Raw genomic sequence first — 22,116 nt, 5'->3', positions numbered from 1 at the left:
CACACTTGGGTTCGTTCCCACCTTAGTACTTGTACTTTTGTTTCTTTTGTTTTTAAAATTGTTTGTCAAATAAATGAGCAGCATACAGCAATCAAGGGACAGAATCAGCTCCAACCCTCAAGAAACTGTAGTCAACTGTTTGGTGATACCATCCCTGCAAAGCAATGACAAGGGGACATGAAGGACAGCTGGGAATCCAGGGTGGGTGTTTCTAAAAGGGCATTCCAGAACTGGCTACAGCCTATCAGCAAACCTGCTCTTGGAACGACTCCTTCAGCCTCTGAATTTAGCTGCATTAATTATGTTTGTCTCTTCATTCCACTAGTGCTGTTGCATAAAACACATTATTGATGAGCACTTAGTTTGAAATTCAGAGTTATTTTGGAGAACAAAAAACCCACATCCTTTATCATGAACTAAATTTCTCTGACCTAACACACTCAGGAAAGCATCCATGTACCCAGACACTGAGCCTAGTAATTAACCTGCTGCTCAGCTGCCTTCCATCCAAACTCCTACTGCTACAGCCTACATGAAGAAGCTGCCTTCTTCAGTACTGAAACCTTCACTAATTGTTGTTGGGATGTAGAAAACAAGGCAGGGGGAGGAAAAAAAGGACTGATGGTAGAACCTCCACTCCAGAGTTTGCCTTGCTAGAGCCAAAGTAAAGCACATTTATGCCTGATCCAGCCAACATACCCTGGACTTCCTTTTGTGTACACATCTAGTTTAAATTGCCCCAAGGATACAGACTAACTCAGTTGAGTGCTGACAGTTTTCCCAGACTTTCCCACAATTCCTTCTGTGTCTCTGTGTGGCTATGAAGTCTTCCATTATTTGCTGGGACTGAAAACAGTTGTTCTTTGTTATTCCTATGAACGATTTACACAGCTTCACTTTTAATTGTCACACTCATATGAACAGGACATCAAAAATAATATCTAAGTGATCTAAGATGCAACTTTAGACTCTTGCAGTTCCTGTTAGATAGGACTTTTCCAGCTAAATTAAAAGAGCAGTTTTTAAAGAGAGAAATTAAAGAGAGAATTAAAGGCAATTCCTTTTATAAAAGGCAAGTACTGACAATCTAGAAAAATTGCAAGTAGTACCTGAATATTATGAAATGTATTCAGGTATTCCCTTGTATCAATGTGTTATGAATATGCATTAGGAAAAAACATAGGCTTTCCTACACTGAAGGATCCCAGACAAGTCATGTATTAAGATACACTGAGATGCTGGATGGTTTTTTGTGAAATGCTTCTAAGAGCCACTTACAGTCTAGTACTCTACAAACCATAAAAATTTTAAGGATAGAACACCTGAGATTCACTGTAAACAAATGGCAAAGAGAAGGTTTTAAAACACTGTAGAACCATCCATGGACGCTCAAGAAAATGATACCTTTACAGATATTTGCACTCACCTTTATAGGTTGTATTTCTGTATAATGTGACACTCACAGTAATTAGCAATAACAAGTGGCTTTGTTTTAGGTTTTTCTCTGAATAGTGCTTTAATTACCAATGAGCATGGTCTCTCCATCTAATTCTATCTCCTAAGGCACTACTTGCTTTCTAAACTGCTGCCAGACACTGTGACAAAGGTTTCAAATTTCTGTCTCTTCTCACTCCTGGCTAATTCACATGACTAGTGAATGCAGGTATTGTATTTTTATAAAATTTACTATGTCCTTGCCACTTTTTTTGTTTTCTGTGTAGAAATCAGCACAACTTGCTTGTGTTGATCAGCTCAGCCATGTTCACATCACCTATTTCTTCCAGTTTCAAGGAGCACACCTTTCTTTTAGAGAGTAAGACTTAAAGATTTGATATGGAAAGAGTCTTCACTGAGTCACATAAAATCCTGCAGAGAGATTACAGTAATTTTATCTGAATCATCCTTGGTAATACTAGACAGTAGAGACAAGAAGGGCAATAAAAATTAGGTTGGAAAAAATAGGTTGGAAAAAAAGGAAGTTGCTTTAAGAAGCCAACATAAAATCTATTCAGCCATTTTACATTTTCCAATCATCAAAAAAATTTCTTTGAAAAACACTTGATTAAAGATACTTCTGGAACATAAGACTTTCAGAAGAACCAGTCTGTGAATATGATCTCAATTATTGTTGGTTTTCTTTTTCCATAAAGCTTTAGTAGGGACTGTCTACCTATTTTAAAGACAAAACAAGATGAGAATAACACACATTTCTCATTATTAAAAATAGTAAGAAGTCACTTGTGAATAATGCAAGTACTGTAACAAGCAAGGGTAGGAAACTGATATATGTCAGCAGAAGAGAAAATAATTGAAGTATCACAAAAGCCGTTTAGCATTTGATAAAATAAAATACCACATAACAGGACAGAGTAATCTCACTGCCTAAAACCCATGTGTAGAGATGACTGCCTCACAGCTCCAAATAATCTTACAAATGTAGAACCAATGCAACCAAGAAATCCATTTCAGGTTCACATGCTCATGCTTAGCTGTCCAATATGCTGCTAAATGTGGGCTGCTCTTTGAGGCCAGTAGATCTCGAACCATTTCTCCTAATTAGCTAAGTTGTCAAGCTTGTTCCTTCATTTCTTCCTCTGCTCCTGACAAAGCATTTGTCTTCCAACTTTTAACCTGGTATATGTAACCAACACCCAAGAGCATTAACAATGAACCCCAGATCATTTCCTCCAACAGCAGAGTGAGATTTGTCTACTCCCACTCTCTTCTACTGCCATCATTTCCACAGCTATGACTATTTATTGTCCTGACCAGACAGGTACCTCATTTTAAAAAAAGTTGTTCTACAAATCGCAGCTCTCTACAGTCTGAACTAGTTTAGCCAGAACTGAGGTCAGTGTAAATGAGGGCCTGTTTAAAGGGCTTTCAGTCCTAGATCACTTACAAAATAAATTACATAATTTCTCTCTGCACAAATTCCACAGCTCTTCCATTTGCAGAACTGAAACTGTTGTGATGGTTTGAATAAGCCAGGAAGATAAATGGACACACTAACAGAAAGCTGTATCCCATTAAGTCCTTCAGAGTTTCAATGAAATTTTAAGAGCTGGTGAGCAATGGTAGTGCTTTGTTAGAGTGCTGAAGTACAAAAGGCTCTATTAACAATAATAATACACTTTTACAGCATGTTTTATCCAACAATCTCAGAGATCATTACAAACATTAATTGAGCCTAACTATAGCCTGTGATGAATTAGCATTATTATGCTAATTTTATGGATGGAAAGAGAAAAAGACAGAGAGGTTAAGTGATTTACTCAGGAATAGAACCCAGCACCACGTGCACAAGGCATGGTTATCCCAACCAAGAATTGTTGACAGACTAATCCAAGTGGGATGTCAGATACAAACATTATAAAGCACTCCCAAAACTATGATGTAATTGCTCTGAGGAAGTGATCACCAGCAAGGGCAAAGTGTTGCTGTGGATGTATGGCAGGTAAATTTCTTTCACTTGTTCATTTACTGTGAAACTCTCACTGGACCTTTGCAAGATCATTCATAAGCACCAAGAATTTCATACTGTTTAGTCTGATACATATCTAAAAGTAGGATAATATTTTGAATAATGGTCATGAGGCCTGAAGCAGTCATCAGGACAAAACAGTTAAAAGAATAAAAAATCTCTCCAAGTTCCATTCCAGTATCCTCCAATATTTTTAGCTCTTGGAAAAAAAAAAAAACAAAAAAACAACAACAACCAAACATTTAAAAGCTGTTTTGGCTTCCTCTTCTTATTGAATGTCCTGGAAAACACTTAATCTGTCACTCATTAATCTTAGTCTGATTTAATGTATCTCACAATAAGAGCTACAACAAAGCTGCATCTTTGCCAAGCATCAAAGACTTTATTTCAGACAAAAATAATCCTCTGCCTTTCTTCTACCCTTTGTACCATTCATCATTTGCTACTTATTTAACGCTGGTAGTTTGTTTCATGTGCCTGCTTGGTTTTCTACTTTTAGACTGCCTTTTAAATGATTCCTAATTTCCATTATATTTGATACATTTTGAAACACTATCAGTTTCTAGAATATCACAACCTTTATGCAAATGTGCCTTCTTAGTCCCCAAAAAATTATTTTAATTAAGTCCTTAACATACTTGCCATTGTTAATAGCAGAAGAAAAGAAATGTTCTCTTATGAATATCCAACAGGGAGTAACTAGTAATTAATGAAAGGTATTTTCCTCTACAACATAATGAAGAAATTATTGGTGATTACCATTTTCTCTTTTCATTAATCTTCTTAAAGATTTCTTACCTGCTTATGCTGAATATGCCTTTTATTTGCTGGGCAGTTCTGGCTCTATCACTTTATATGAAAGATTTCCCTTCTTCCTCATTTCATAAAAATTAAATTACTGTAACATAGGAGCCGAACAGTATAGACATAAGCAAAACAACTGCAGCACCAGCTTAGTCTCCATTTCCATCTAACCACAAGCTTCCCTGCCAGCAAAATGGTCAATGGTGGGAGCTTTATCCAGGAGATTTCACTTAGTGCTTGAGGATTCCATAAATTAACGTCTTCTGAACACTGCAGATATGATAGTCATGACACCAGTCATGATATTACTTCCATGCTGATTCTGACAGAAGTTGACATTTGGAAAGAACGGTCAAAATGATGAGCAGTAGAAGAGCCCAAACCAGGCAATCAGGACTAAAGGGGCTTAACCTCACACAACTGAACACGCAGGGTCAGACAGAGAACACTTCTGTTTTGATCCCCTCCATGTTCAGTATGGACTGAAAGTAAACCCTGAGCCCAGGATCTTTGGGTCGAGATGAATATTTTTGTTGCTTTGTTTACTTATATAAGAAAGGTCTAAACAACCACAGATCCATCTACATTGCCAGTTGCAGAAGGTAATTGCAGCAGCACCTTAATACCTGAGCTAATTTGAGTAGTGACAGAAAGGAAGATACACAATTTCTCACTTCAGCCTAGGCCAATCACACAAATTCCTGGGATCCCAGACCTAGTGGAATCAGTAAAATCCCTAATTTTGGTGATCTTCCAAGTTTCCACAAACAGTTGAGGCTGAATCTGTGTCACTCTTCTCAACATGAGGTGTTTGTTTTTATTCCAGGTAAAGGGTTAAATCCATTCTTTCAAGAACCAACTGCATCACTTTTGTTTGTCCTGTTTCACTGCCTTGCTGTGCAAACACTTGTGCTGGCCCAGGGAAAAGGGGTAGGAACAAATACCTGTGCCTGGGGAAGTGGTGTGACTGCCCCTTTTGGAAAGCAGCTCCTGGGAGAACTGGCACCACCTTCTGTGCCTGCCACCCCTTAAACACAGCCTTGTAATTTGTTTAAACTGGTAGAAGCCAGGCAGAGATCCCACTGCTCCCAGTGCCTGGTCCTTAAGAAGGCTGGCTGCTCCCTAGGGACAGGGAGATAGATGGCAGCAAGCAGAGCAGGTGGCTCACCAGACACCCTCCACCTGTCCTGAAGTAAAGACAGGGCAAGCTAGGGGTGGTAGCCAGAGCCAAAAGAGGCCACCAGGCAAGTTCATGACAATGAGGCAGGTCCAAGGTCAGGCTGAGAAGTCATTCTGGGTCAGATACAGCCCTGTGACTGACAGGCAGGTCTGGGATGCCAGAGCAGAGCTGAGGTCAAGCCAGGAGTGGTCCAGCCTTGTGATCCCCAGTCAGGACAAGAGAGGGGAGAGAGCCAAGGTCAGGCTGGGAAGTCAGTCCATAGGTCTGAGGCCAGAACAGTCCACAATGCCCAGATCAACAGGCACAGATACAGGCACAGGTATGGCTGTACAGGGTAGAAATAGGTATTGAATGTAAACAGAGCCTCTGGGCCCATGGGTAGGGCTGTGAGGGAGGCCAGTAAAGGCTTATTAGTGTCATCAGGGTCCAGACAGTTCTACTTGTTCCTCTTCTTGTGTCCTGTTCCTCCCACCCTCCTCATTCTAGCTTAGTGCTTGTGAGGCTGCATGTGGAGTCAGAGCAGCTCAGGAGGAAACCAATCCTCTTGGTAAGGTTATTTCCCCACACTGCTGTGTGAACACCAGAACTGGTGCTGGAACGTGTGGCTCAGGGCTGAGAATCAATAGACAGTGGTAGATGTGGCAGTGTGGTCTAAGTGGGGTCTCTGCCACTTGTGAAACTACACTCAGAATCTTCTGGAATAGTACAGATATGAATTTTCAGATTGCAATTACCTTCTAATGTAAGAGCAAGTGTATTGCAAGTGTCACTGCTCACAAACATCATTATAGAATTAATTTTTAAATATATATAGCTCTACTTGATGATCTATATGCAGCTGGACTAGATGGCTGTTGTGGGTCCTTCCCAGCTGAAATATTGTATTCTATAGACACAGTTGTGGATATACTTATATTTGCCTAAAAATACTAGAAGACAGTCAGTGTCTCTAAGAGCATAGTATGGGCTAGAAGCATTAAAATAAAGGAGAACCAGTCACAAGGAAGAAGAAAGGGAAAAGGAAACAATATCCTTTTTTTTTTTTTTAAATCAGAGCTTGTTTTTTCTTACCACACTCTGCGTAATAACCCAGCAATGGAATGCAAATTAACATTCATGGTTTTTTTAAACAATAGCCTTTGTGTTCTGAGCCACACTGACAAAACAGAACAATACAAAAAGAACACGATCACAAAATCTTTTTCCAGCAATGTGCAAAACAGTTTTGTTGCAAACATCTAACTGTGAGGGAATCTGTTTTGGAAAGTAATAAAAAAGAGAAGTTGGAACTTCAACTTCTCTTTACTCAGTGGAGAATATATTTCATTTTTTTCTCAAGCTGAATTTCAAACTGTTACATCACTGCAAATTCTATGAAGTCAGTATGGTCCTGGGCTCTAGGTCTAGGCAGCCAGGCTGAGCCGATATAAGCAAGGGCATAACTTGATTTCCAGAATTTTTGTTATCAATGAAAAATGCTCTGAAAAGCACAGTGCTTTACAGTCAGAGACCTGACCACTCATTGTGCTTGCAAATACAGAAAATGGAATGTATCACCTAAACCTATCACCTTTTGAGTTGAAGACACTGAGAGAATATTCATGATACTTGATGCCAGCTTTACTTCTGAGTAGGAACACTAAAAGGTAAAAATACATGTAAAAGCATGCTTTCTCCTGAAAAAAATTTAAAATTTGGAAAACTAATCACACAATTGCAGTTACTGCTGGCAGATGTCAGCTCCTGTGGAAAAGAAGTTATCTGCTGCCCTATTAAACTGCTGTGTAATCTCTACTTAGGCCCAATTACTGCTTTCAACCCACATGTGTAAAATATCACAACCTATCTTTAGTGGGCAGAACCACATAGCTTGAGAGGCCTTCCTGGAAGGTGTTGAAAAGCTTTGCAGGACTGTAGAACATCTGTCATGAAGATGTCACAAATGACTGGTACACAGGCAGTGTTTGGCAGAGGTACTCCAAGTATAGCAACTTGAGAGTTCACCTGCTCCAAGCATATCCCACTCCAGGGGAGAGGTTGGGCACAGTCCTGCCTACCACAGCCTGCTGTGGTCCAGGACAGCTCAAAGGGTCTCACTTAGGACAACTGTTTATAGGGCTGCAGAAGAGTTGGCTTTAGTCATAGTAATTTTCCATCCTGGCCACAATTAGGGGCAGTGACTTTCTTTGAAAGTTTCATAATAAAAATGTTGTTCCACTCAAGTTGTTATTCAGGCTTGAAAACTAATTTTCCAAGGCTATTCTTTGAAAAACAGGAGCAGACAGAGTTTCTGATAAGTGCAAGAGGAGCTTAGTCAGGTGCTGTTCATCAAGGCCAAGGCTTAATGGGTGTTTCTGAGATGACAGTGCAGCCCAAGGAGTGGGGGAGGATGTACCACCACAGAAGGCAACCTTGAAGATAAACTCCAAAGGTGTTTCTGTCTACATTCTCTGAAATGATAACCACCAACAGCTGTCACCACTCTGAAATCCTCTGTATAAATCATCAGAAGATATCCTCTCCATTAACAGTGGCGAATATTCAAATTAGCAAGCCATACCAGTCATAATCCACTGAAGGGAGAAGGATCACCACAAGGACAATTGTTTTCTGTGTGTCTTTTCTACAAAGCATGCAGTTCTCAGCTATTTTCAGCCTGTGGTTACTCACTGTGGATGAGCAGGTTGGCTGCTACTGCTTTTTGAGGTTCTGTGCCACTATAAAATGGATCAGCATCATTTTACAAATGCAGAGGAAGAGCAGGGACAAAAATGTGTATTTTATGTCATGCATTTAAAACATAAAAACACAACAAAGCAAAAGTAGCTTAAGAGAGCATTTTAGAGCTGTCATAAGGGATAAGGAGAAAGTCAGAAATTAGCTACATCCCTCATTAGCTTATGCCTACCTGACAAAGATTCTACTGGCCTTACCTCTTACTTTTGTAAGAAAGAGCTGTATTGGAGAAAAGAATTTGATGATTCTGGAATGTTTAGTGTCTTGTTATATATAACATGCTGAACATACTTGTTTGAGAAAGTCTGTGGTTGCCTTAGCTTATGGTCTACAATCATCTTACTATGATTAAACTGCATAAAATCCGGTATTATTTAAAGGTTTATCAATTGGAATTTAATTCCACTGCAAACTCTGCCTTTAAAAGATATCGAAATTACTACTGTTATAACAGCCACCATCAATCTGCATAAGTGACTGAACTTAAGACCCTCTGCTCCTGGGGCTATAACCCCAAAGAAGTCATAGAAAGGAAAAACCATTAACTGCTTCCTGATATCCAGGACCTAGGGCTTTTTGCCAGGACAAGTGCTTGTGAACAAGACACTCAGAGGAGAGACCCCATTGATCACTCAAGTTGTGTTACCAGAATTCTGTAGAGATGACTGTTTCCACCACTATTCAGGTTCCAGTTTGCGGTTATTCTAAATCTGGTCCTGTACTTGCAATGCAGTCAATTGATACTCAGAATAGGCCGTGTTACTCCAGTCTTCACACAGACAGCACTTTTTTCCACCTGTCAGCTTGGACTTTCCCCCACCTCTCTGCAGCAGGACTCTTCCAATCTCTCCTGCTCTGAATCAACCCTGGGAATAACAAGGTAAAATAAGAGAAGCAGCAAGATTTCAAATTACTTATGGTGAAAAAACTATTAATAATTCCAAGTTGTTTTATTTTCCAGTCTGGAGTAATTTTTAGATTCCTTTGCTAATATGGAGCTGTGGTATTATACAGTTTGTTTTCCTATTTTTACATAGCAATTCAGTGATGTTGAAATGCGTGCATTTCTAAAAGACCCGTTCAGGAGTTGAGCCTGCACAGCTCAGACATCCTGTGTTGTTTTTGACATCCTGTGACGTTTTCTTCACGGAGCTCTTGGCTCAAAGGAGCGCTGGAGCGAGGCGGCCCCGGAGCGGGCGGAGGGCCCGGCCGGGCCCGGGCGGGCCCAGCCCCAGCCCGCGGCGGCGGCTCCGGCAGCGGCTCCGGCAGCGGCTCCGGCAGCGGCTCCGGCAGCGGCTCCGGCAGCGGCTCCGGCAGCGGCTCCGGCAGCGGCTCCGGCAGCGGCGGGGCTCGGCTCGCACACAGAGCTCGGGCTGCTTCAGTTTCCCAACTCGTAACCTGCACGCCCTTCTCTCTGCTACACTGCGACGCAGGAAACCTTTTCCCCCATCGTGCCTAAAATTCAGGGCTCATTCCAAAGTGGAACTCATTATCAGCTAGCTTTAGTTTTCAGTCTCTGTGCAAACTGTGCTGTACGTATGACAATGGTAATAAGCCAAAATAAAGACTAAGCTGAAAACAGCTTATCTGCTGCCTGACCACAGAAGAAATTGGCAAGTGGTTGGGCTCATACTTCCTCTATTTTTTTTTTTTTTCCGTACTCCAGGTTACAAAGAGATCTCATTGGCTCATCTGAACTCACTGCTAAATAAGCGGGTTTTTACTCCATTTTCATCTGCTTGTCACACTTGCAAAAGTAAGACCACATACACAAGGCCACTGCTTTCAAATTTAAATGTCACAAGCTGTGCATGTCAAAATGTAGTGAATGGTACAGTAATGCAGCAGCTACTGAAACTTACCTTGAAGTACAATGTAATTTTTTTATTCATTGCAGCATTATGGGATAGGATTTGGGGATCCTATTAATAGGAAGTGTATTCACATTTATTTTAAAATAAAATTTTAGCTTCACAGATCTATATCAAAGCTAAAAGCAAACATACCCTGTAAAGTTAAACATTAAAAGGCAAGCGAACACCAGATTTGCTTTCCTTCAGTTTTATAATAATTTAAAAGCTGACAATTCATTTTCTGGTGTACGCACTTATGTGTGCATTTCGTACTTATATGTGCATTCATGATCTCTTGGAGTTGACAATGCTGGAAAAATTTTCAATTAAAAATTATTCTAGTTTTTCAGATTTTTATGTCTAGGTAGCCTCTCTCAAAATAAATCCCCAAGGATTTAATTAGCTTTACCTTACTTCAAAAGGCAACCTCTAGACTTTCCAGAGCATACAGTGAATGTAAGGAAGCAAGAAGTGAAAAAATACACGTCCTTTCCTCATGTATAGCAATTTTAGTGGTCCTGCAAGAACAATGTATCAGCATTGTTAGATCAAGAACTCATTGCTTTAAATACATAAACCAAAAGAAATTGTGTTCTTATTTTTTGATGTATTCCAGAATTCAACAGTAAAAGGGACAAATTCACCCAAAAAAGGTAGTTCACTAAAATCGTAATAAAACTTCATTGGTCTAAATGTAATGAGTAAAGAAAGAATAGTGTACATCTTTTCAGATATTAAAAACTATTCTGAAACTTGATTCTGCAAGTTGATTTTCCATTTGGAAAGACTGTTAAGTGGAACTTACTTTACTGCTGTTACTTGCCTATCTAATAATAGTTACCTTCAGATAGATTCATCATATTCTTAGTAATCATAATTTTCACTGCCAGTGAAAGTAGGTTTTCATTTATTTTAAAATAAATCCTGGTTTAGATTTCATTTGGCAAACCTGCAGTATTCTCACATTCCAAGTCGTACTCTGTCTTCTGCTTGATCTTGTTTCATAGCCAGCTTAATAGTAGTAGGGTCATAATAACAAGAATATGAAAATTATTAAAGGATTGAAGCAGTTCGACTTCCCTTAAGTTCCAGTCAGTGTCATAAAAACACGCTGTGCAGGACTATCCAAAACTTTCTTCTTTTTACAGTCCTGATGATCTTAATTTCTTAGAACGTGGAAAGTTAGAATTTTACATGTAAGATCACTCACCTAACTCAGCAACCTAAATAGCTGCTGTGTCATTAATGTTTGCCATGTGGTGAGTAATTGCACCAAGTCTTTGCCTCTTGAATAGCTTGGTTTGCAGGTCTTTGTTTCACTGACCATAAACCACAGGGTTAAAACAGTGCCAATAACGAAGTAAGAAGGGCTGTAAAATAGTGCTTTCATGGTGTCTTCCAATAGGTGTTATAAGAAGTAGCAGAAGGTGCAAACTCAATTGCAGGCCATGAATAATGATCGTTTTTCTGGGCTTTTTATTTTAGATATTTGAATGGCCATCATGTTTTTCTTCTCTGCAGAAGAGGCAGTAGTCAATTACAATGATGATTATATAAACTACAATTAAAACAATTCCAGCTGCTATGACAAAAGCAGCTCCAGGCAGAGTTGGCCATGAGGTTCTGTTTTGAGTGTACCTTGAGGTGTTTCTTTTCTGCCTTCTGTAAGTAACAGGCAAACAGCTTTCAGCTTTGTTATAATCCAAGCACAAATGATGATTCACAGAGCGCACCTGTGGTAAATACTGCAGAGATCAGTATATGCAGCAAGATCAGTACAGCAGCAAGATACCGGTGAAGTGCCAACAAAACAAGAGGCCTTCTCCCACTTGATCCTCGTACTCCAAACATTGTCCATATTACAACTTGTGGCGTTATCACATTAAGTACTTGTATGTTTAACAGATTGCACCATGGTCACAGAGGAGGGAACGACAGAGTAGGTGATGGCACAGGAGAAAATACTGCACTTATTTCTTCATTTGAAAGCATTCTCAAACTATCTCTGGTATTAGCAACCTAAATGAAATAATATCAGTGTAATCATCTGTTTAACGGAATGGTTTTTAGTACATTTTCTATATGCACTGATACGGAGCATTTTCCTTCAGATGAATTACTAAACATGTTCATGATGTTTAAAGGGAGCTCCCAGGTCCTGTAAAAAAAAAACAAAACAAAAAACCCAAAGGTATCATAATTTGTAGATTTAGCTTGATGCTATTTCTTCCCACAACCATAAGCATGATAAGCATGATTTACAATAAGACAAGCTTTCCTGCACACAAGTAGCTGATTTTGCTGTAACATGTAATCTATTGGTTTTCATGGCTGAAAGAATATCATACTAGAACGTCTAAAGCATGTCTTTAACTTTTTCCTTTTGATGGCCATTTAGTGGGCGGGTAAATATAGAGAGTAAGCAAATGAAAAGTATCCTTATAATAAGGATTGTTTGCAAAGCATTTTGATAGGTAAATTGATTCACAGAGTCTTGGAATGAATACAGCTGGAAGGCACCACAGCAGGCCATCTGGTCCCACCTCCCTGCTCTAGCTGGTTCATCCCAGAGCACATGGCACAGAATTGCATCTGGATGGCTCTAAAATATCTCCAGTGAGGGAGACTCCACACCCTCTCTGGGCATTCTATTCCAGTGCATGGTCTCCCGCACAGTAAAGTTCTTCCTCATGTTCACATGGAACTTCCTGGGAATCCGTTTCTGCCCGTTGCCTCTTGTGCTATTGCTCAGCCCTGCTGGTCCTTCCCCTGGGCAGAGCCTGGTCCTTCCTCTGAGCCCTCCCTGCAGACTTATGTACACGGGTGAGGTCCCCTCTGAGTCATCTCTTCCTGAGGCTGAGCAGGCCCAGCTCCCTCAGCCTTGCTCAGAAGAGAGATGCTCCAGCCCCTTCATCTTCTTTGCAGCCTCTGCTGGACCTGCTCCAGGAGCTCCATGTCTCTCTTGTGCTGAGGAACCCAGAACTGGACACAGCACTCCAGATGTGCCTCACCAGGGCTGAGTCAAGGGGCAGGACTGCTTCCCTTGACTTGCTAGAAATGCTCTTCCTAATGCAGCCCAGAATCTCATTGTCATCTTGGCCACAAGGGCTCACTTCTGGCTCATGGACAGTTTGTTGTCCACCAGGACCCCAGGTCCTTCTATACAGAGCCACTTTCCAGCAGGCTGGCTCCCACTTGCCTCGGTGCCAGGAGTTATTCTTCTCCAGGTGCAGGACCCTGCATTTGCCCTTGTTGAACACCAGATGGTCCTCTGCCTGCCTCTTCATCTCCAACCTGTCAAGGTTCTTCTGAATGGCTGCACAACACTCTGGAGTGTCGGCCATTCCTCCCAGCTTTGTGTCATCAGTGAACTTGCTGAGGAGGCATCTATCCAAGTCATTGATGAATAACTAAACAATACTGGGCCCTGCATCGAACCTTGGGGGACACCACTAGTGCCAGGCCTCCAATTAGACCCTGTGCCACTGATTACGACTGTCTGACATCTGCCATTTAACCAGTTCTCAATTCATTTCATACTATTTCACGGGGCAAAGCAAGAACAAATGGAGATAAAGGTGCTTGCTGAGCCCTCCTGATGGTCTCTCAACTGGCAAGACAGGTACTGCAGAGAAATAAACTTGCACCACGATAACTCTAATGTCTAAAATATATCAGCCTACAAAACTACTCCAGAATCTTTCACAAGTATTACATTTAGTAGAAAAGCAAGGTATATTCCTGATTGTATCTATCTCTACTTAGTATGACATAATCTGTGCTGAATGTTTGCTTTCAAATATCCAAACAGATGTCAGTTCTAAACAGTATTTGAGGTAAAATTTTAGTCAGCAGGATATGATTCTTTTTTATTTAAAGACAAATTGAATTTGCCAGTTGTCACTAGCAAATTAAAAAACTCACATATAAAAGAAATCTAAGTAAAAATATTATGTACACAAAATCTTTGGAACTGTTCGATTGTGTAAGTTCTCCATTGAAGTCTAGCTGTCTCAGAAACTTGTATTTCTGATATTTCAGTGTCTCCCCAACATCTAATATTTCTGTATTTTTATATAAATGCAAAATCTTTTAAATGCAGTCTTAAATGCCAGGTTTACTTGAGATAACTTTTAATTTTTTAATGTGATTTTCAGGCATCTTTAGATGCTCCCTGCATTTAACTAAAGTACACATTACTGCAAAGACTAAATGTAATACTTGAGAACAGAGACAAGCACCCAAAAAAACCCCCAAAACCAAAGAAGATATTTCAGAGGCAAGGAGGGTAGTGTAAATAATCTATAGAGTCTCAGGTTTGTCTGTGTGACCATCACTTAAGAAAGTACTTATGTACACAAATACCACAGTTTAAGCACTTCCAAAGCCGTTGGGTAATTTCAGAGTATAAGTCCTTTTTTCAAAAGTCATATAACAGCCTTGGTAAAAGCTTTCACTTTGCTCATGGCCAGTTGTCACTCAGCTGTTAGCCATAGGATTCCTCCTGACAAAGTTTCCAGGCTGCTTTGGAGAGCCCGGTGACCTCATTTGTATTACACCAAAAACCAGCCTGTGCTGGGCTGTTGGGTTACAGCAAGCCACAATGCAGGTACTACATATAATTTCTTAATTTGTCTTAAGAAAACCCTACAGCAGATTTTTCATAGTTCACCTACAGTCATCTTCTTCCAGAATACTTCTGAATACAAACAACATATGGATGGGGGAGAGTCAGTATCTTACTGACTCTGCATGGTTCAAAAAGGTGGCATAGAGTCTCCATGGACGTGTGTGGCCTTTGAGCACATGGAGAAGAAATAAGCATTTAAAATTATTACATGGGCTGCAAAAATTCTGTGGAAAAATACAGAGTATATGAAGTTTATTTTGATGGAAGTGTCAGAGACAGGTATTGCATGTGTACAAGCTTTACATAAAAAGAGAAATGCTATCATTTCTCTTTTGTTTAAACAAAAGGGGCCAGTGACTGCAGCTTCCCTCCAAGGCCTGAATCACCACTTCCTGTCAGCTTGTTAGCGCTAACACATCACTTCAGAGCTCCAGCTCCAAAGCTTCAAACTGCTGCACCAGGCCAGCTTCTGTTTGTACAGTGCAGTCATTGAGCTGCAGTTCAGCAGTGTCAATACTGGTGTCTGGAGCTATTTTTGAAGTGCACTGCATTATCATGAATCAGCCTTCTGGTCTCCTACTGTAATCTGTTTAGCAAATGGTGCATTTAGCTACTTCAGCCACTTTTATATATATATATATATATATATGCATGGTAGGCACTCAGTCTTCCATTTATTGTGCAGAATGATGAACTCATTGAAAGGATGCATTAAATAAGCAGGAAAACTGCTATTGTTTTTGTTAGAATTCTCAGAATAGACATTGTAGAATTAAATGTAGAATTAAACCACTGAGTCCTGTGGTTGTCAGGGGCTCTAGAAAGTCAATTTTATATGTGCATAAATAAGGACAGCTTTGCTTAGTCATTCCCCTATCAGTGGTTGTTTCCTATGTATGAGCAAAAAATAACAGTGGTTAAAGGGTCTTCTCTGCAATTTAGATCTGTATGCTGATTAAGATCAGTCTGCAAGATGTGGTAAAATTTCAATTTATGAATTTTTACAGTTCTTGTAACAGAGTCATGGGGTCTGTTCACTCAAGTCTTTACCCACAACACATTGAAGTCTTCATCTTGAAGATTTTCCAATATTACAAACGCTTAAAAAATGTTTGATAGGAAGTGAAGCCTGTTTGTACATCAGCAATATTTCTACATGGAGCTAAAGTTTCATGTTAAAAGCACCACAGACTTAATTTGAGTTTTTATTTAGACTGCATGGAAGAAAAATTCTTTCATTTTAGCATCTACACAAAATAATAAACCCACAATATATCAGTCGTATTATTTCAGGCACTGCCCATGGACATTACAATGATAATATATTGATAAACAAATTAGGAGACATTTAAAGGAAATCAAAATCAGATTGCCACTCTAACGTGTCTTATACTGTCTTCTGTCATTGCTTCATTCATTAACTTTCAAAACTCCAAACTAATTTTGACTAAATATATATAGAAATATTTAATAATCTGAAAGCAGTATTTTGTCACTGCTAAAACAAAAGGATTTTTAATACTTAAATATTTAGTGACTGAAGTGGTCTGGTAATGTAAATCAAAAAGAATACACACCCAGCAGAAGTAAACTCCCCCTGATCAAGAGGGGCAGTTTGATCTGGCATCCAGGACCTCGTGTTCACCAGCTGCTCAGGCTGTGCCCTGGTGTCCCTGTCTCAGGAGCCTGGCTGGCCCATCCTGCAGCCAGGGCTGCTGCTATGTGACATTCAGCAGGTGGTAGCTGTGACAGCACTGACTCTGCACTGTCTGCTGGCAGTGCCTAAAACACGGCAGCTCCAGGCTGCCACACGCCTCAGCCCCTTTGTGCTCCAGAAGAATGGGGGTCTGCTTATTCTCACAGCCCCATCCCATCCAACAGCCCCGTATGGATGTCTTGGGTAACTCAGGGCGTTTTAAAAGGCACTGGAAGCCTCCATTGAGGAAACTGAATTTCACCCCAAATAACACTGCATGAGCAGCCTACTGCTCTGATTCTGGCCTGCTTCTAACTGTAATCCTGATATAAGAGAGACCTCAAGGAAAAATGTGGATTACAGTGTGAGATGCTAGGAAGGCATCACTTGCTAACAGGTCAGACTGACGTTCAGATAAGGTATTTCTAAACTGTAACACCACAAAGCTCATTGAATCTATTCTGAGAAAAATATCCACATGATGACAGAAAATTATGTGTAATTCTAGCTAAAATAACGGGCTCTCTTCCACTGAAGTCAAAGGGTACTGCTGGTTTCAATTGGACAGGACTGGTTTAAGGTGGAAGTGTGGGAACTGATGCTGAATGCTTTCTAGTGTGTTGCAGTTTTATTCAGACTCATGAGAAAGAATGTTGTTAGCTATAGGTAAAATGTTAAGAAGATTGGACATATTCAAATGTATTTTGATTTTGTACCAATAATCTATTCCAAAATTTAAGAAATACCGTTTGTAGAAATTTCACAATACAAAAAGAGTATAGGAACATGGGGAACTTAAAGGATGAGAATGATGAACTAAAAATAATTCAGAAGTAGGAAAATTTTATAAGTTTGAACCTACTGACGCAATATTTAAAGACATATATGACTCAAATCTTAGGGTACAGCCTCACTGAATAATATCAAGAATAATTTTCAAATATGTCTTGAAGAGTTTAAATATGAAAGCATATTTTCCAGAAATAGTTTTTCTTACTACTAAGAAGAATAATCTGGTGTATCCCCACTCTTTTGATGTTTACTACTGGGTATAGTTTTATTCTTTGAGTGTAACACAAACTGTAGTCTTAAATACATCCCTTTACTGATAAGAGTTTCATGTAGGGAACACCCAGACTTTTATTTGGAAAAGACAAATTTTAAAAACAGATAAAATATCAATTTCAGCAGTACACTCATGCCTATCAAACCCTGATAATTAAAGGAATATGGTGTCTTCAAAGAAAGTTAACTTACCTTGTATTTTGTCTTTGTTCAAATTGGAGTACTTTTTGCATGTTTCCTTCTCTGCACTGCTAAAATATTGTACATTGTAAAAGAAGAAGCAAGAGAAATTAAAGAGAAGCAAAAATAGAGAAGTTACTTGGAAACCCAAATGTCTACAATGTCATTATATACTCAGAATATGAGTCATTCTAGAGGCATTTACATTTTTTTATGCTATCAAAGACTCAAAAAGTAATAGCAAGAGATATAAATATTGTAATAAATACAATAAACTCACAGCAACCATAGATTTACTGTGGCCTAAAATTTTACAGAAACATAAAAAGTAACAAATCTCAGCTCCCCTTACTTAGAATGTAATTCTCCTAATTAATTAGCCATGGTAAAGAGAATACCTATTAATAGCCTAAGACATACGGTGCACAATTTAGCTGCTCTGATTCACAGAAAAGGGAACATATACCATCATTGTCTTTTTGTTGTTGTTATTGGGAATGATATTTTATCACTGCTATTTTATTGTCACTGATATTTATTATCACTGTTATTTATCATCACCGATACTTTATTCTTTGGGTTCTCAACATGTTTTCTAGCATTCCTCTCTGAAAGCATTACAAAAATCCTTCTTCCACACAGGTAGAATAGGAAAAAAAGTAAGATCTTTTGATGTTTTTCTTGAGGCATGAACTATACAAACTATTTAATTGCATGTAGGTCACTTCAGCCAACTTAAACAGCTCAAAGGCAAGACTTCAAAATGGTTTCAAAATTTTTTAAGAAATGCCTAAAAATATTTCAGAAATAAAATATTTTAAAATGCTTTAATAATGGAATATTAGAAGCAATATGAAAAATAGAGACTATAATAGCCCATGGGAAATAGATTGATTCTTACAAAAGCAATACCTGGTAAGTATAGACAAGCAAGATGAAGGGTGTGATTTGAGAGAACATCCCTCCTTCTACATCAGCACTACCCATTCTCACTGCTTATTACTCAATTCTGCATCTCAGATTGAATCACTGCTGTTTTTATGGAGTCCTATGGTCTTCCAGACCAGGGAGGGTCAAGAGAGCATCTTCTATGTGCTGTAGAAATATATATATATATAAATAATTATGTAACTGAAAAACGAACTCACCTTTAATGAAAAATCATTCCTGGGACTCTCTTCTTCACTTTTGAGAATATAAAATGTATATTAATTCTAATTCACTTGTATAGAGAAGTACTGTGGAAACAAAACATAAGTGGCCTGGAAAACGTGGGTGAAACAACCAAAAACCTTCCAAATTTTTCATGCAAATTTTGGTCCCAAGCCTTAGAATGACAACTGCCTTTCCCCTAAACTAGCTGTCAACAACAGTCCTAAATAGGTAGCTCCAAGCTGGTATCCTGGGTAGAAAACAGCAGCAACCAGGGATATCTGTACCAGCACATTTTGTGTAATGGCACTGGGAAAAACACGTCTCCCATCTTCTCTGACTTCTCCTTGAAAGCTCCTCCTTTCCTCCAACCACCAGAAACCAGCAGGCAGAATTTCCTTTGGCTGGTTCTTCATATTGAGTGTACCTTGTGGCTGTCTCCATGCTCAAGTACCTGCTGAATCTGACTGACATAGCTACAACCCACTGCATTTTGTTGATACTTCTCAGACAGAGCTTGTGACTTAAAAGGGGCTGCAATATGCTTTCAGCAAGACCACAGTGGGCTGGCAAGCTTTGGGCTTTTTTTTTTTTTTTAATATAACTTTATGAACTAGAGGTAATAAAATTATTCTGGTTCCACAGAACATATAGAGATTGATAGAACACATCTTAGAAGTTGTATTATTGCTACTTCTGAGGGAAAAAAACAAGTAGACAGTATGCTGTTTATGACCAGCAGAGAGGATGGGGACTCTGCTCTGTCATGTTATTGTCCAACTGAAGATTCTCAGGGTACCATTACATCAGGCCAGGCTCTCTGGGTGACAGTGACCTAAGACTGCAGATCTGGTAAGGAGAGTTGCAGCAACACACAGATCTCTTTCAGCTAACATCCTACAAACAGCAGCTGGCAACAGCAAATTAATTGATGGTTCTGTGCTGAGGCAGTGAGCAGGGCTTTTCACAGCACAGCCCATTTGGGGTGTGCTGTAATTTGGGTTCTGTAGGTGTTCGGCAAATTCAGGAAGTGCAATTTGCACCTCTTTGAGCCAGAAACGGAATGAGTCAGATCCTTGAAGCTTCAATTTCAGCTTTGCTGCAGCCTCCTCATTGTTCTGACTAATACAGTGATTTTATACCCAGCTAAGTATGGTAAAAGTCAGCTGCATGGCCTCTAGGTTAGAGCCAGCTCATGCTGGCGTCAAAGCTAAAAGACTCCCACAGATTTCAGGGGAGCAGCTGCAGGCCACTCCAGGTACCTGTAAGCAAAATTATTAACTACATGAGAAACACACAAATCAAGATACATTTAACAGTACAACTCACCGCATCAGAAGTCATTAGCATCTCAATGCTTAGGTGTCAAATTTGAAACATCTAAAAGAGGCCAGAGGTTCAGAAAGAACAAAGCAGATGGACATAAGACCTCTAACATATTAAAAACCAAGAAACTTAAAATAGGCAGCAACTTTAAATGCAAATCTAGCTCTCTAAACTTATGAAAAAAAAGGCCTAGAAAAATGCCCTGTATGGAAATGCACTATGCTGTGAAAAGTCCTGCCCAATGCCTCAGCACATACTTGTCTAACACCGCAGGATCAGTGTCCTGTGTCAACTTGGTATGTCCTGGGCAATACTGAAACCTCTCCCTTTCATGAGACTTTATATATACACACTGGCACTTTTCATGGTCAGTGCACACATTTACAGAATACAGGCTTCTTTCCAATTTATTTCATTACTTACTATAATTAAAGTATTTCAAAAACCCTTTCTTACTAATGGGTACAATGTTTTTTCCTTCTGTTTATAAATTAACTTTAGTAATTTGTGAAAAACACAGAGGGTGAAATGACTTAAAATAATGTAAAATTTGAAAGATTTAGTAACAGTTTTATTTCCCTGCATTCTCCCATTGGAACCATGATTTGGCAATGCACTTGATAACTGTTTTTCCTTCTGATCTTGTGCAAGCCAAAACCTTGGTCTGACAAAGGATATTGTGAGAGCAGTTATCTAAAACTGCCTGGAACTATGGCAGAATCCGGCCAGGGGCCTTGATGCTAACCCTGCAAAAAGTAATTGGGGTTTGCAGTTGGCTATTGGCAAAGTAAGATTAGATTTGGTTCTGTAAGGCTGTTGTAACTCCAGAAAATGAAGACATCATCATTTAGTAGTGTTCCTAGTTAGTGCACAACATTTGTTTCTTAAAAGGTGAGGATAAGGTCAGTGGTGAGACCCAGCTTCTCCACCTCTCCAGACGAACTGCAGGGAGAAAGACCAGGGTAATTTGACACAGAGGTCAGACTTTGTATGTACTTGCTGTACAGTATTCTCTAGTCTCAGAATAGTGCAGCTGACAGCTAGGATCCCTCCTTTCTAACAGATGTCAGGTGTTTTTCAGTAAATATCGAAACCATGGATAGCTTTCTGAGCCTGATGTAAAAAGAGAGATTCTAAGGTTTCCTGCATGCAATTTATAACCTCCTTAGAGGCCCAGATTATCAGCCTTGCCTGCCTATCAAGCACTACTCGCTTTTTGGGTCAAAGAGGCATCAAAATGGGGTCAGAGTATGAGCTCATTATTTCCTGTCTTCTCGGCAGTCTGCTCCCAATGTTTCTGGGCTCCTCTGTGACGAACGTTGCATTGTTTGTGAAACAATGTCATGTTTTAATGATTTGCAAAGTACTATGAATCGTGCATATTAAAGATACTCAGAAAGCATTAACAGCTGCTATTTAGTGCAGCAAAGTTTTATAGAATTTCAAGGATATAGACTAATTATGTCTTGAACAATAAGCCCCCATTATAGCAGGCTTATTTAAATAGCCCATCAAGAGTTCAATAAAATGGCAATAGCGTGAGTGAAATTAATATAGGATTCAAAAATATTTTTAATCTAATTTGCTACATCTGAAGTAGCAATATTTTCAGATGGATCTTAGTTAAAGTACGTAAAATAAATATTAAAAAACCTCCATGTATACTTGCCAAATACTTAAACTTTCAGAACCCACAAGGGGTCTGACCCCAGCGTGACCCGCTGCCACTGTGCTGGTGCTACCGGCGTCATTCCCGCCCGGCACCGCCGGGAGCGCTGCCCGGGGTGTCCCATCCCATCAGCACCTGTGGAACCCTGCGGAGCTGCTGCTGCTCCCGGCGGGCCCGGGCTGCGGCCGAGGCTCCCGGCACAGCTCCCGGCGCAGCTCCCGGCACAGCTCCCGGCGCAGCTCCCGCACGGCCCGGCCGGAGCCGCCCGGGACGCGGCGCCTCAGCGGCAGCCCCGCCTCAGGCGGCCCGGCCGCTGCGCCGCGGCGCCCCCTGGCGTGGCG

At 39.9% G+C, this 22,116-nt stretch overlaps 1 long non-coding RNA gene across 2 annotated transcripts; it reads right to left on the bottom strand.

The window, feature by feature from the left end:
* Positions 1-10,644: 10,644 nt before the first annotated feature.
* On the bottom strand, positions 10,645-22,060 carry LOC140684709 (uncharacterized). Of its 2 annotated transcripts, XR_012057389.1 has the most exons (5): positions 21,776-22,060; positions 20,110-20,160; positions 18,541-18,723; positions 17,641-17,699; positions 10,645-12,215 (listed from the first exon to the last, which is right to left on the bottom strand). It is a non-coding gene; the product is annotated as an uncharacterized lncRNA (long non-coding RNA). The 2 variants fall into 2 exon arrangements; XR_012057390.1 differs by lacking the exon at positions 20,110-20,160 and having other exon boundaries at positions 21,776-22,056.
* Positions 22,061-22,116: the final 56 nt, after the last annotated feature.

The sequence above is a fragment of the Taeniopygia guttata genome, chromosome 9 (assembly GCF_048771995.1).
Source record: "Taeniopygia guttata chromosome 9, bTaeGut7.mat, whole genome shotgun sequence".
NCBI lineage: Eukaryota > Metazoa > Chordata > Aves > Passeriformes > Estrildidae > Taeniopygia > Taeniopygia guttata.
This window is presented reverse-complemented; position numbering and strand designations above follow the sequence as displayed.